Source organism: Xenopus tropicalis, chromosome 7 (genome assembly GCF_000004195.4).
Source record: "Xenopus tropicalis strain Nigerian chromosome 7, UCB_Xtro_10.0, whole genome shotgun sequence".
Classification (NCBI taxonomy): Eukaryota; Metazoa; Chordata; class Amphibia; order Anura; family Pipidae; genus Xenopus; species Xenopus tropicalis.
The window spans coordinates 78,998,018-79,010,388 of NC_030683.2; positions in this window are offsets into that span (position 1 = coordinate 78,998,018).

The following is a 12,371-nucleotide window of genomic DNA, read 5'->3' on the forward strand; positions in this document are numbered from 1 at the left end:
GTTTCGTACGATATTATCGGTGCGTGTATGGCCAGCTTTACACTGAGTCACAAACAGGCTTTTGCTTTATAAAACATTGTAGCCTTTATATTTGCTAATTTAATTCAATATAGGAAAGTGGAAATTGTGATTACTGGGAGCACCAAAATAAGGAGAATGCAGCAACCAAAGAGATTCCTGGATTGCATGGAAACAGGTACAGTGGTGCTGCCATATGCCAGACTGCTTAAGCGCAGAGCAAATTTGCCCAGTAGTTAACATAGAAATCCAAAGAATTTGCTGCCGCAATAAGAACATCTTGGCACAGACTGCAGACATAGAAAGTGGCTGTACCATTGCTGAAAGTCTATGTGAGGAGGTGGGCAAAGATTATTTAGGGTATGTCTGCCCACAAGATTCGAATTGTAGAACTTTGCACAATATCACAACCAATGTTCAATAACATGTTTTAAATAGAAGAGGGAAGGGGGCAAAGAAGATAAGGGTGAATAGTGAATGAGGAAGTAATATATTCTAGAAAAAACTGTTAATAAAACTTTAACAAGTGGTGGAAGTTACAGACTAAAGCTGGTCATACATTATAAGGTCTGTTTGTTTGGCAATGTCCTCAAACGAGCAGATCACACCTGCTCGATCAACATCCAGGGACAGATTTGAGAATGGGGTGCCCCAAGGCTGCCCACCCACCTCACGCCGGACCACCCCCCTCATGCATGCGCGCCGCTTTGGTTGCATACGTGCAGTGGGGAGAGGATACGCTAAATTTTCTGCGCATCCGGTCCCCATTGTTCTGAGCAAAATTACAATGCGGCCCTGTAAATCTCTGCTGCCCTAGACCTGGGCCTTGCCACAAATCTGGGCCTGTTGACATCCTGCAAATTTGGCCACATATGGGTCCGGTAGGTTCACAGGTGCAGGCACACAGAGTGGATTTCTGTGCTTAAACATATAAATATGCATGTGGCTCCAGGTGCAGACACAGGAAAAGGCTGATGCCATCTTTGGGTTTCTGATTGCATTTATCCGCACGCCATACACTTGCAGGATGGATGGCAGAATGATAGCAAAGAATCATCAATGTCTATGGCAACTACATTGGCACAGCCAGTTGTACCAAGGGTTATAGCTCCACCATGGCAGCAGCAGGCTGTGAAGTATAAACATTGGCTGGGTTCTAGTATCTAGTTCTGATTCTGAGGCATCAGACACAGAGGCAAAGGGAGGTAAAAAAGTAACCCAAATGTACTTTAAAGGAAAAGGAAAGGTAGAAACGAAGTAAGCGTTATCAAAAAGGTCTATATAAACACAACCATAAGCACTCCCAGTAATGCTGCACTGAGTCTTCTATCAAAAGAAACACAGGATTTCTTGTTTCTTTTTTGTAAACATGATGTTCCAGTGTCTGACTTCCTCTCTCAGAAACATCCTTAATTCCCATGGCCAGAGTCTGCACAGTTCTCTCATTTCTCCTACTCCCCCTCCCAAGAGAATGCTAAGAAATGTATGAACTCAGCTATAATGGCTAGACTGCAGGAAGGAAGCTATTTAAAATGGCAGCTGCTATCTTAAGCAAATGGAGAAAGCTTCTAAAGCTGTATTGTAATAGTTTCTGCAGAATAAATATATTGGTTTTGGTGGCACTAATGTGGCAAATCTATTGGCATTAAAATGCCAAAATGACTTTCCTTCTCCTTTAAGAGTAAGAAGAAAAATGTTCACAAAAAGCTAACAGAAAAAGTAATGCCAGAGAAAGTACAGATACAAAAACCAATTGGAGCAGCAGAAAGTTCTGGACTGGAATTCTAAATAGGCCCTAGCCCAAGTACACAGAGGTCCAAACAGTCACCAACCAACCAACCAAGTAGTGACTGTCTTTAGCAACCCCTTTGGCATTTTCTAGAATCCACAGATTGCCAGTCCGGGCCTGGTGGCAGATACTTATGCTGCTCATTTACCTAGAAAATTGCAAAGGCAATTAAATCAGGCAAATTTGTTGACATTTATGATTTGACCAGAGAAGCAGTCTGGGCGAAGGAGGACAGGGTTAAATGGGAGGAAAGGAGCAAAAAATTAAATAAGACTATCTTTGAGTGGTTTCCTTGTTTATGCAAGTGTTTACTTACCAGAGCAATGTTTGATCATAATTAAGAGAAAATATACCCCACTTGATATAAGCTCATTTAGTTGGGCTTATGTAGAAAAGGTGCATAAACACTTTCCTAATTTCCATATATAAATATAAAGGTGTTTGTGTTTTACATAAATATACCTGTTTCTACAAATTGAAAGACACCATGATAACTCCAAGTAGCTGTTTCCCAAGATCCCTGAGTTTGTAATGCAACCCCCTCCTACACTTTATTCCATTGAAAAGTGATGAATTCTGGGACTTCAAGTCTCCTGGCTTACCTTAGTGCAGGGGTCCCCAACCACTCAGCTCCAAATTCTGCTTAGTTTGCCTGCACCCAGGCCGACGCAGATGGCATACGCAGCGCTGCGATTTCCCCGAAATCGCGGAAGTTGCCTTGAGAGGAAACTAGTCTCCCCGTCTGCCACAGCCCTTATGGTGAAACTCTGGTAGGGGGTTGTTGGCAAACACATTGACAGGCTGTTATGGTTTCCTTTCAATTTTGGGAAAAATAAAATACATTTACATATATATCTGGAAGTACAGATAGTGTTTATGTACCTTTTCTATGTAAACCCAACTGATGATTTGTATCAGAAGAAATGCAATCAGGGGTTTGCATGGAAATTAAGGCATGTATGCACAGCTTGTGGATCTTCTTAAAATTACATTGTAAGTGAATGTTACAAAAGGAAAGAGGTGCAGACAAACAAGCAGCCCTTTCAGACAGCTCAGTAGAAGGGTGGAAACCCTAGTGCAGATGGCCAAACTAAGTGGGGCATTAACGGATTATCCTAATCAACAAGCAGCTAGTTTACGGTCAACTGTTTTTTTTTTAAAGGCTTTGTTATACAAGTTTTAAAGTTGCCAAATCACAGCAAGGATTACAAGAAATTTAGTGAGTTATTTTGGTAGTTGCAGTCCAGGCTACGGGCTGGATACCTGTCATGGATGGGAAATCAGTGATGCGCACTCTTTAGCTCTCCAGCTGCTGCTATTATTACCCCCCCTTTTTATAGCATTGACACAGTTCTTGCCCTACCATAAACCTGCCCCTGTAGGGGAGAAAAGGAGAAATCCAGAACCAAAAGCTTTTGCTGCCTGGGCAGGACTACTGCTCCTCTCTGCCCTGGGGTTCAATCATCCAGGCTCAGGTTCCAACATGAGCCCCCTGAGGATTCCAGTTATTTGGATCCTGGACCAAGAGTGACTGTCTACAATTTCTTCCCCTTGTTGCTTCCTTTGTACCCAGCCCCCTTCTTTAAAAGGACCCTGCAACTGAGGGGTGAGTAATTATTAAAGGTGTAGGCACTTATGTTTTCACCCCTGAATAAATTGTCATAGACAGCTGGAAGCCTACATAATGGCACCCTAGGCCATAGCCATTTAGCCTTTCTTCAAATCCATCCCTAATATTTGTAATTCCACATCCACAGATAAGGGCTCCAGCCTTTACCCATTGCCAGGGACCCCCTCTTTTAATTAATTGCACCATATTTAAGTACATGGTTTGTCTGGTGTTATTTATCTGACTAAGTGCAAGCTGGACAGCCCTGTAATGTGTCGTCTTGGTTAGACAGAAGATGAGGAGTCAATTCTTGATTATAGAATGCAACAACTGCAACTGCCCATTAACATAGACAAAATGATATGCATTATTAAGAATTTGACTCCTTCCACTGTGTGACCCATGTTGACCATTTGGAGAAGCTATTGTAAAGTTCAGTAACATTGTAAATGCACAAAGCAAAACTGACAAACAACAATATCAAAGGACAATTTGGCTACGTACATGGTATGTTAAATTAGGTACTGTGCTGTTGGTTTCAGGGTTTACACATTCCTTTGGGATTCATTTACCAGTATGTCATTTTCTCTGAGCTGTCAGGTGTTTCCCATTCAAGTCAATGGGAGGCAGCAGGGGGTTATTCTCTGTGCTTCCCAGCTGGCTGAAAAATGGCTTGTGTGACCTCAGCCTTAATCATCATAAGGAACACAGTGCCCTGTGTGCCCCAGAGAGTGGAGCTTCAAGGCCATTTGGCAGTGCTGGGTTTTCACCGTCCTAAACTAATGCCTTGGAAAGCCACACCCACTTTATTCTAATAAAAGGGGAAATTGCCAAGCAAGACTCTTCTCTGAGGGAGAAGGGAACTTCCTTGTAAAGGTTCTCTCGCCCTCCCCAACGAACCTAGCATGAACCCTAGTTGGCTATAACATCAGTGGGGACGATTACTACAAAATATATTATCATTGCTATTGTGTATACTCCATTTTTCCAAAGTTCCCACATTTTTGCCAGTGCTTTTCAGCTAAAAAACTATAGTTAGATATATTTATAAGGCACTTCTAGCACAGTGTAGTAATTCAAGCTAATGGTTGAAGGGATACAGATACAACAGAATATATACAAAAAAGAGATTGCGTTATGCTGGAGAGGATATAAAACAGATTGATGTAGGCTGAAGGGCTACAGCAACACAGAGATGGGCTCATTGACAGTTTAAAAAATAAAATAGGTACACAAGCAAAAACAGCAGAAGAAAGTTGTAGAGGCAGGGATACACACAGTAGTAGAATACAGAGTAACAGATACTGATGGTCAACATCCAAATAGAGAAGCAAATTGACCTAGGGATGCATGGACCTTTAGAGACAATGTGACACAATGATTTAGAGATAAAGTGACATATTAAATACAATGTGAGTTAGACACCTAGCAGTAATTAGTGGTCTCTAAGTTAACTTTGTATCACTTCCTATTCATTGCAACATTTTCTGCTGTAATAGCAAATACATCCAGTGAAAAGTGTCAAAGTGTGCAGATTTCAATTCACACAAAAAATGGTGTTTAGATTGGCAAAAAACTGACCTAAGGAGATTGATTTAGGAGGTTGATTTATTATATAACAGAGTGAGGAATCCAAATGAATTCCAAATGAATGCTTAAGGGTCCCTAGCATTTTAGTCTATTTTACCATTTATCAAAAGTTTCCTGATGGAAATTGCATGTGGCAAGAAAGAATTCAGACAATTATTTTCCAAGGTGGAATATATTAGTTAAAGCCTAGTGTAGCATATGAGCAGTTTTAAAAACTGCTGAGAACACTGCAATATAAAAAAAAATATTCACCTACTCTTTCAGGGCAGTGACAAATAAATGCAATACAATTTCAATCTGCTCTGTGTGCACCCAAATCCTTGTTCTTTTTTCCTGTATTCAGAGCTGAAAGCATTAATTAGATTTTTTATAGCTGGTGCACCTAAACAACACTATGGGGCAGATTTATCACGATGTTAGTTCAGAGCTTAATACATAAAAACTCACCCACCTTCTATTCATTCCTATGGGATTTTAAGAAGTGTATTTATCAATGGGTGAAATTAGAATTCTGTTTTTGATAAATACACTTCTAAAAACCCCATAGGAATGAATAGAACATGGGTGCGTTTTTATGTATTAAGCTCACATCTTGATAAATCTGCCCCTGTGTCTGACCTTCTGATATTTAGTTGTACAGGTATGGGAGCCTTTATCCAGAAACCTGTTATCCAGAAAGTTCAAATTACAAGAAGGACATCTCCCATAGATTCCATGTTAATCAAATAATTCCAATTTTTTGAAAAAAAAAGTTCCCTTTTCTCTGTAATTATATAATAGTACAATGTACTTGATCCCAACTAAGACAATGACACCTTATTGGAGGCAAAACAATTATATTGGGTTTATTTAATGTTTAAATGATTTATCAGTAGAATTAATATATGAAGATTTAAATTATGGAAATACCCCTTATCTGGAATAACCCATAACAAGTCAAAATTGCACTATCCCTATATTAGGTAACAGTGAAATAACTGCCATAGCATTGGTCAGCAAGATACTCAATACAGAATTGCCTTTCTAAATTTAGTTGCTTACTAAGGTTTAAGGGCCAGAGCATGCAAAAGTATGAAAAATGTCCATCCCTTTTAACAATCTGTGTGCCAGCTGCACTCCCATAGGGTTGATTATATGTAATGCAAAAACTACTATGCTGTATGTTTTCCATATACCTATTTTAAAAGTGATGGTAATCTTCTTCCCCTTGATCCTGTATTTCAAGTGTAAGATATGGCTTTATGCATGGTCCTCTAGCATCAAATACTGGTCAGGGGGTTGGGGCAGGTGGGACAGTGCCCTTAGGGTTTGATTTCTGATTCATGCCTAGCTTTCTTCCTCACTTATAGGGCATTGCCACCACCTCCTGCTTAGTCCTCTGTTATATTGTTAAGTTGCTTTCATGTTTACTTATTACTATGCTGGCGCTAGCTTCTATAATTGTATTTAGTCTTTTACTCAGATCTTCTTCATGTGTAAAGAATGCTACTGCAAAGCTAACTACAATACACTATTTATTAAAACTTTTCCGTTCCATACAAAATTCTTTAAATATCATTCAGAGCCCCTCATTCACATGCACCTAGTTACACTGTAAGTTTAAGATGCCACCTGATTAATGCATTGGGGTCAATAAAATATGGAACAAATGGTTCTAAAGTTTTAATCTTTGCATTAATTCAAGCTTTCTTGTTTTCAGACAGCTTGTTTGAGAATTGTTTTGATTTTTGTCTTGATAATAAAAAAGTAAAAAAATAAGTAAAAGGACCACTGTAGCTCTGTTGAAGAAACTGATATTCTGTGTCAGTGTTACTTTAAGAATCACATATGGAGATGCAGGAATGCAGACAAATAAAACTTCACCGACTGTTGCTGTTATGTTGTTTTTACAGTTTGCTGAAGCTGTGTGCAGCCAGTCATTCTTTTCTCTTGAATTTAAAGGGCTTCTACAGACAGACATCTTTTGATCTGTCAAGTGGCCACTGAGGGGTGTTGTTCTTTTTTTGTTAACATTAACTGGTCTTGCAAGTAGAGAACTATTTCATTGGTCCCCGATGACCAAATCCATAAACACAGGTACCAAATCTGTAGGGGAACATAGACTACAATGCTCTTTGTGTGTTCCCTACCACGGTGCAATTGCTGCTAAAAATGTGACAGAGCCAGAATGAAAAAGGCTACCATATTCATGTATACTGCGCAGTGGTGTTATAAGCAATTACTGTGTTCCCATCATTGCATTCTTCACTAGCTTCCCATCATTGCAGTCTTTATACATTAGCCCAAACCCTATGCAAGTTATCACACACACAGTCAAATTGTAAATATTTTCTTGCTAATTTAGTGCACTCATATAAAACATATACTGTAATATTTTAGCATTAAAATTAAAACCACAGAGGGATAATAATTAAAACCAATTAAAAAGGAATTCAAGGGAGTTCTGCAAAAGTCAAGTGGGATTTAAGATAAATTATTTAATGAAGTGCAAACATATTGCTTGCTAGAATTGTCTAACAAAGGGAGGCTAGTTCCTCAAAATGTTATTTTTTTTTCTATCATGGTCTATGGCTAATAAATAGTTAACCACCCTTGTTAACATTCACGGTATGTGGCTCCTAATTTATACTTAGTTGGTTCTGTCAATGGTGCCCCTACTCATTCCTGTGTCCCCAAGAAGTGATTTGATCAGCTGCCTCTATTGTTATCCACTTGACACTAAGGGGCACATTTGTGAACACAAATGCAGCATGCAAACTGCAAAAAATGCCACAATTGGCAATTTCTTTGCACTGTGAATGCTGTACTTGTCCATACTCCGTTTTGGAATGCAAATACCGTGGCTCCCTTTACCAATACAGTGCTGGGAGAGGTACATAGGCATCACCACCCAGTGATTACGACTGACCCCTGAAGAATTCATATTTGACTTCTATGTAAATATGCATCAAATCAAGAATTTGGTTTGGGATTCGGCCAAATACCATCATTATATATATATGTATATTTGGTTAAAATGATATACCTTATACATTAGAGTCAGTTTTCTAGTTTAAATGGAAGAACTGATAACTGGAACTAGAGCTAAACAGTAGCGGCATGTTGTGAAATTTAGACGGGGGGGGGGGTGCTAGCCCCCAAGGCACATACCTCTGCTGCATTCTGTGATCCAGACAGTGAGCAAAAAGGCAATTGGGGTTGGCAGTGGTGGAGAAGAGTTGGTGAGCAGGGGATGGGAGAGAAGTGGGTGAGTAGGGGGGCAGAAGTAGTGACTTCTGGAACTTTGCCATGGGCATCCTTACCTTTTAGCCTGGCCCTGTTATTAGAATTAGGGCCGTGGCAGACAGGGAGATTAGTCGCCGCACAAGAAATCTCCCTTGTCAGGTGACTAATCTCGGGTGACTAATCTCCTCGCTATGCCATCCTACCGGCTATAATGTAAATCGCCAGTGGGATGGCATACGCGGCGCCAAAATCGCTAAAGTTTCCTCTCAAGGCAAATCGCTGCGCTGCGTATGCCATTCTACCAGCGATTTACATTCTAGCCGGTGGGATTTTTCGCAGGCGACTAATCTCCACATCTGTCACGGCCCTTAAGGCTAAAGCATAAGTGGTTGCTGGTTAGAAATTAATTTGTAATTTGAATACTCTGAGGTGCATTAGAGACTACAGTTAGAAGAGTAGTGTTCAAGATAACTGACAAATACCTTAGCATTGTCACAACAAGAAAAGAACAGAAGAGCAAGTTGTGCCTTACCATGTTGTGACTGAGCTACCTGCCCACAGGCACATTCTGTACAAAGTGAATTGTATAGAGAGAAGGATCAGTAAAACACACAAAGGTCTAGTCCTACATTGTATACGAACGTATTTTTATAATTACAATATGGTAAAGTTAGGGCTTATCTACTTCTTAACTCATAACAATAAACACAAAATATATGATTAGCTTATTTTTGTTCCAGCTGCACATCTAACAACCCTCTATGTTCTGCCTATATCATTTTAGCATTAATGTAATCTGACCAATAAACATTATATATATCAAATACATTAGACTGGTTTAGTGCATGAGAACGTAGCCCAAGATTCTAGATTTTAGTCAAACTCCAGGTGGGACACCTTAGATGTCCCATTTATGCCTGGCACATACAGCAAGAGGTGTAGTATATTTCAGGTACATTAGACATGGCCATATATGTCTGCCTCTGTGGGGGTAAATTTGCAATGCGATTGCAAACTAGGTGTGGGTGGTCGTTTGTGCACCATTTCACATGGTAAACAAAATGCTGAATTAGTTCTTGTAAACCAGAAATATGCAAATGTAACCAAGGGATGTATGGATGAATAAGACTGTCATTTTAACAGACTTAGATTTCAAATTTGATTGCTTAAGTGAAAATATAGGAGGAGATTTGGTCAATTTAGAATGAAAATATTTGTGTTTTACTCTGTTTGACACAAAATATAACTGAAACTAAAGGTTTAAGTGCAAGTTATTGAAATGATATTTGATCCAAGTGGTTTTCTATGCATTGTGTGTTTTAAACTATTATGGTTATCACAGTGTTATCATATTTCTGTTTGTTTGTGTGTCACTGCATCACGACAGCTAGGTGACATTTAGTAATGCAGTTTCCAGTGTAGGAATGGGAATGCTTATCCAGAAACCCATTATCAATAAAGCTCCAAATTAGGGGAAGGCCATCTCCCATAGAGTGTATAAAAAGTTAAAAGTTAATCTAAAGGTGAACTTCCCCTTTTATTAGAACACATTCACATTTTTTAAATAAATCTTTTGATGACATGCTACATATACAATCCTATTGGATTTAGTTAATGTTTAAATGGGATTCAAATGGAAAGATCCCTTATCTGGAAAACCCTGTGTCCTGAGCATTCTGTATAACAGATCCTATAACAAAGAACACTCTAAGGAAGCAGAATTTTCCCATTTCCTGACCCAAATCCCCCAGCACTTCTCACTGTTGCCTGTTGGAAGAGTTAAATTGGACAGTGTCGATTTCAAATAACAGGTGCACTAAAAAAATAAACTATATATTTAAGTAGAGGCTATCTTACTTTTATTTTCCAATTTGGTAAATCATTCAAATCAATCAAATTCTGTTCTGTTCAGTTGTGCTCAGTGCCACTTCCTACCTCCTGTATACTATCCTATATATTGTGCAGTTGCACATTTTGACCAAGAGAAGCTCTGGAGATTGCATCACCTCTGAACATGGAGGTAGCTTCAGGGTTCCCACAGTGGCCTGAGTCAATTGCTGCAATGCATTTGTGCCAAAAGAATATGGTTCACAATTGTGCTGGGGGCCCCTTGGGGGTGTGTGCGGCCCCTGGGACAGGAGCCCCGGTGGGCCCTGCACCCCCCAGTCCCAACCTGCATGCCCATTGTATTAATAAAATAATTTCAAGGAAATCAGTGGACAATAGAGACAACAGACACAGCACCTGCTGACTATCACACAATTGAAATATATGTATGCAAGACAAATATGTTCCCCAGACTTTGGCTGCCTATAAAATATGTTGTTGGGCTCAGTAACATCTAGTTATGCCATTGCTACCTTTCTAGACTGATGACTTTTGTCTGCCAGGATTAAATTTCTGTGGAATTTGTCCTCAAATGGGAGAAAATGCTGCTAGGGGCAATGCACACGTGCTGCCGCCTGCTCTTGAGCCCAACATACTTTCACTTTTCGCATTTCACCAGTTGCAACAGGCTAAAGCTCTGGTCTGGACTGTTGTGTGAACTAGATCATTGTTTTCATTCTCAGTAGGCACCCATGTGAACCAAGCTTGTAAGGGGCTGGTGGGAATTTGAATTCTGCTACAGGAAGGGTGCCACATGTTGCCTACAAACCCCCAAGTTTTCTTTCATACACAATGTACCTAGTAAATTAGATTCATATGTCATTTACTCTCTTTAAATTATTTACATGCATTTATTTTATTGGGTGGCTTAGGTTTAATCAGCAGCATAACTAGAAGTATGTGGACCCAACAGCAAATTCTTTTTACACTCAACTCACCAACCACATGTGTTTTGTACCACTATACTAAAATTACACACAGGGTTGGGCTTGAGGGGAATGAATGAAAGATGGTGGGAAGGTGTGCCTCGTAGTGCCCATCCAGCAAGCAGTTCTTTCTTCAGTATAACTGCAGTTTACAACTCATGACAGATTACAAAAAATTGTGGGGTGCAGACTGCATGGTCCCCTGCTGCTCCCTAACTTGCAAGTTGCAGGCAAGTTGATGCTGCACCCTTGCTCCCCCCGCATTTTCACATTGGAGAGAGGCAAGCTGGGGCAGCATAGCATCACTACATATGGGAAATTAGGCTCTTTTAGTTACTAGGATTGGCATTTTGCAGCCCCTTGTAACTTGCTGGGTGCTGCTGCCTGAAATGAGTTTCTCAACTCGCCTCATGGCGAGGGACAGGTAGGTGGTGGATGGGGGGATGCCTAGGTACATGCCCCTCATGAATATATAGCACTGATCAGTCAGTGCTACATTAATTCTTTTTACACTGCCTAGGAGGTCATAAATTCACCCCTTGATCTTCCTGTGGTCACTTGGTCTGATGTAACTGTTTACATTGGCAAAAAAAAACTTCCTGCTACAGTCTATAATGATAACTTTACGCTGATTTTCTATGCCAATGTTTTACAAAAACCACTTCACATCTGCTTGCATGCTAAATCCAAAATTCCAATTTCTTTAATGGAATAAACAACATGTGCGCCCACAGTTTTCCACTACCCCCCCTACTCAAGCTCCTCCAGTCTACACAGAATGCACAGAGTTTCCTCCTGGGAAATGTACAGCTGTGCAGGAAGAGGCAATGCAAACAACTGTCTGCCCTAATGGTACTATTTCTTTATAAAATTGTTTTATGTCTAACATTTGTTTTTAGCCTTTTCTTATTATCTAAGTTAAAGCAAGATAAACTTTGAATTGAAGGAGGATTTGTACACCTGAGCAAATAAACAGAACATCTCTATAGGGCAGACAGATGCTTTTCTCTCCTCCATCCGTATACTGTACTGATACAGTACACAACTTAAACAGGAGAGCACACTTGTATTCGAATTTTGTAAAGATTTACCAGCTGTCTGCAAGCTGCATCTACTCTCGTCTTGCAACTTCTCTGTAAACTTCTGTACAGCTCCCATGGATAATAATCTGCACAGTGTTAAGGTGGCCACACCGATGGTCGCACGAAAGATCGTACAATCAGCCACAAACCGTTCAGAGCTGAAACGGCAGATAAGGAGGTAGAAACAATAGGATTTCTACCTCCTTCTGCCGATTCAGCGCTGAAGGCAGATTTTGGTCAGGCGC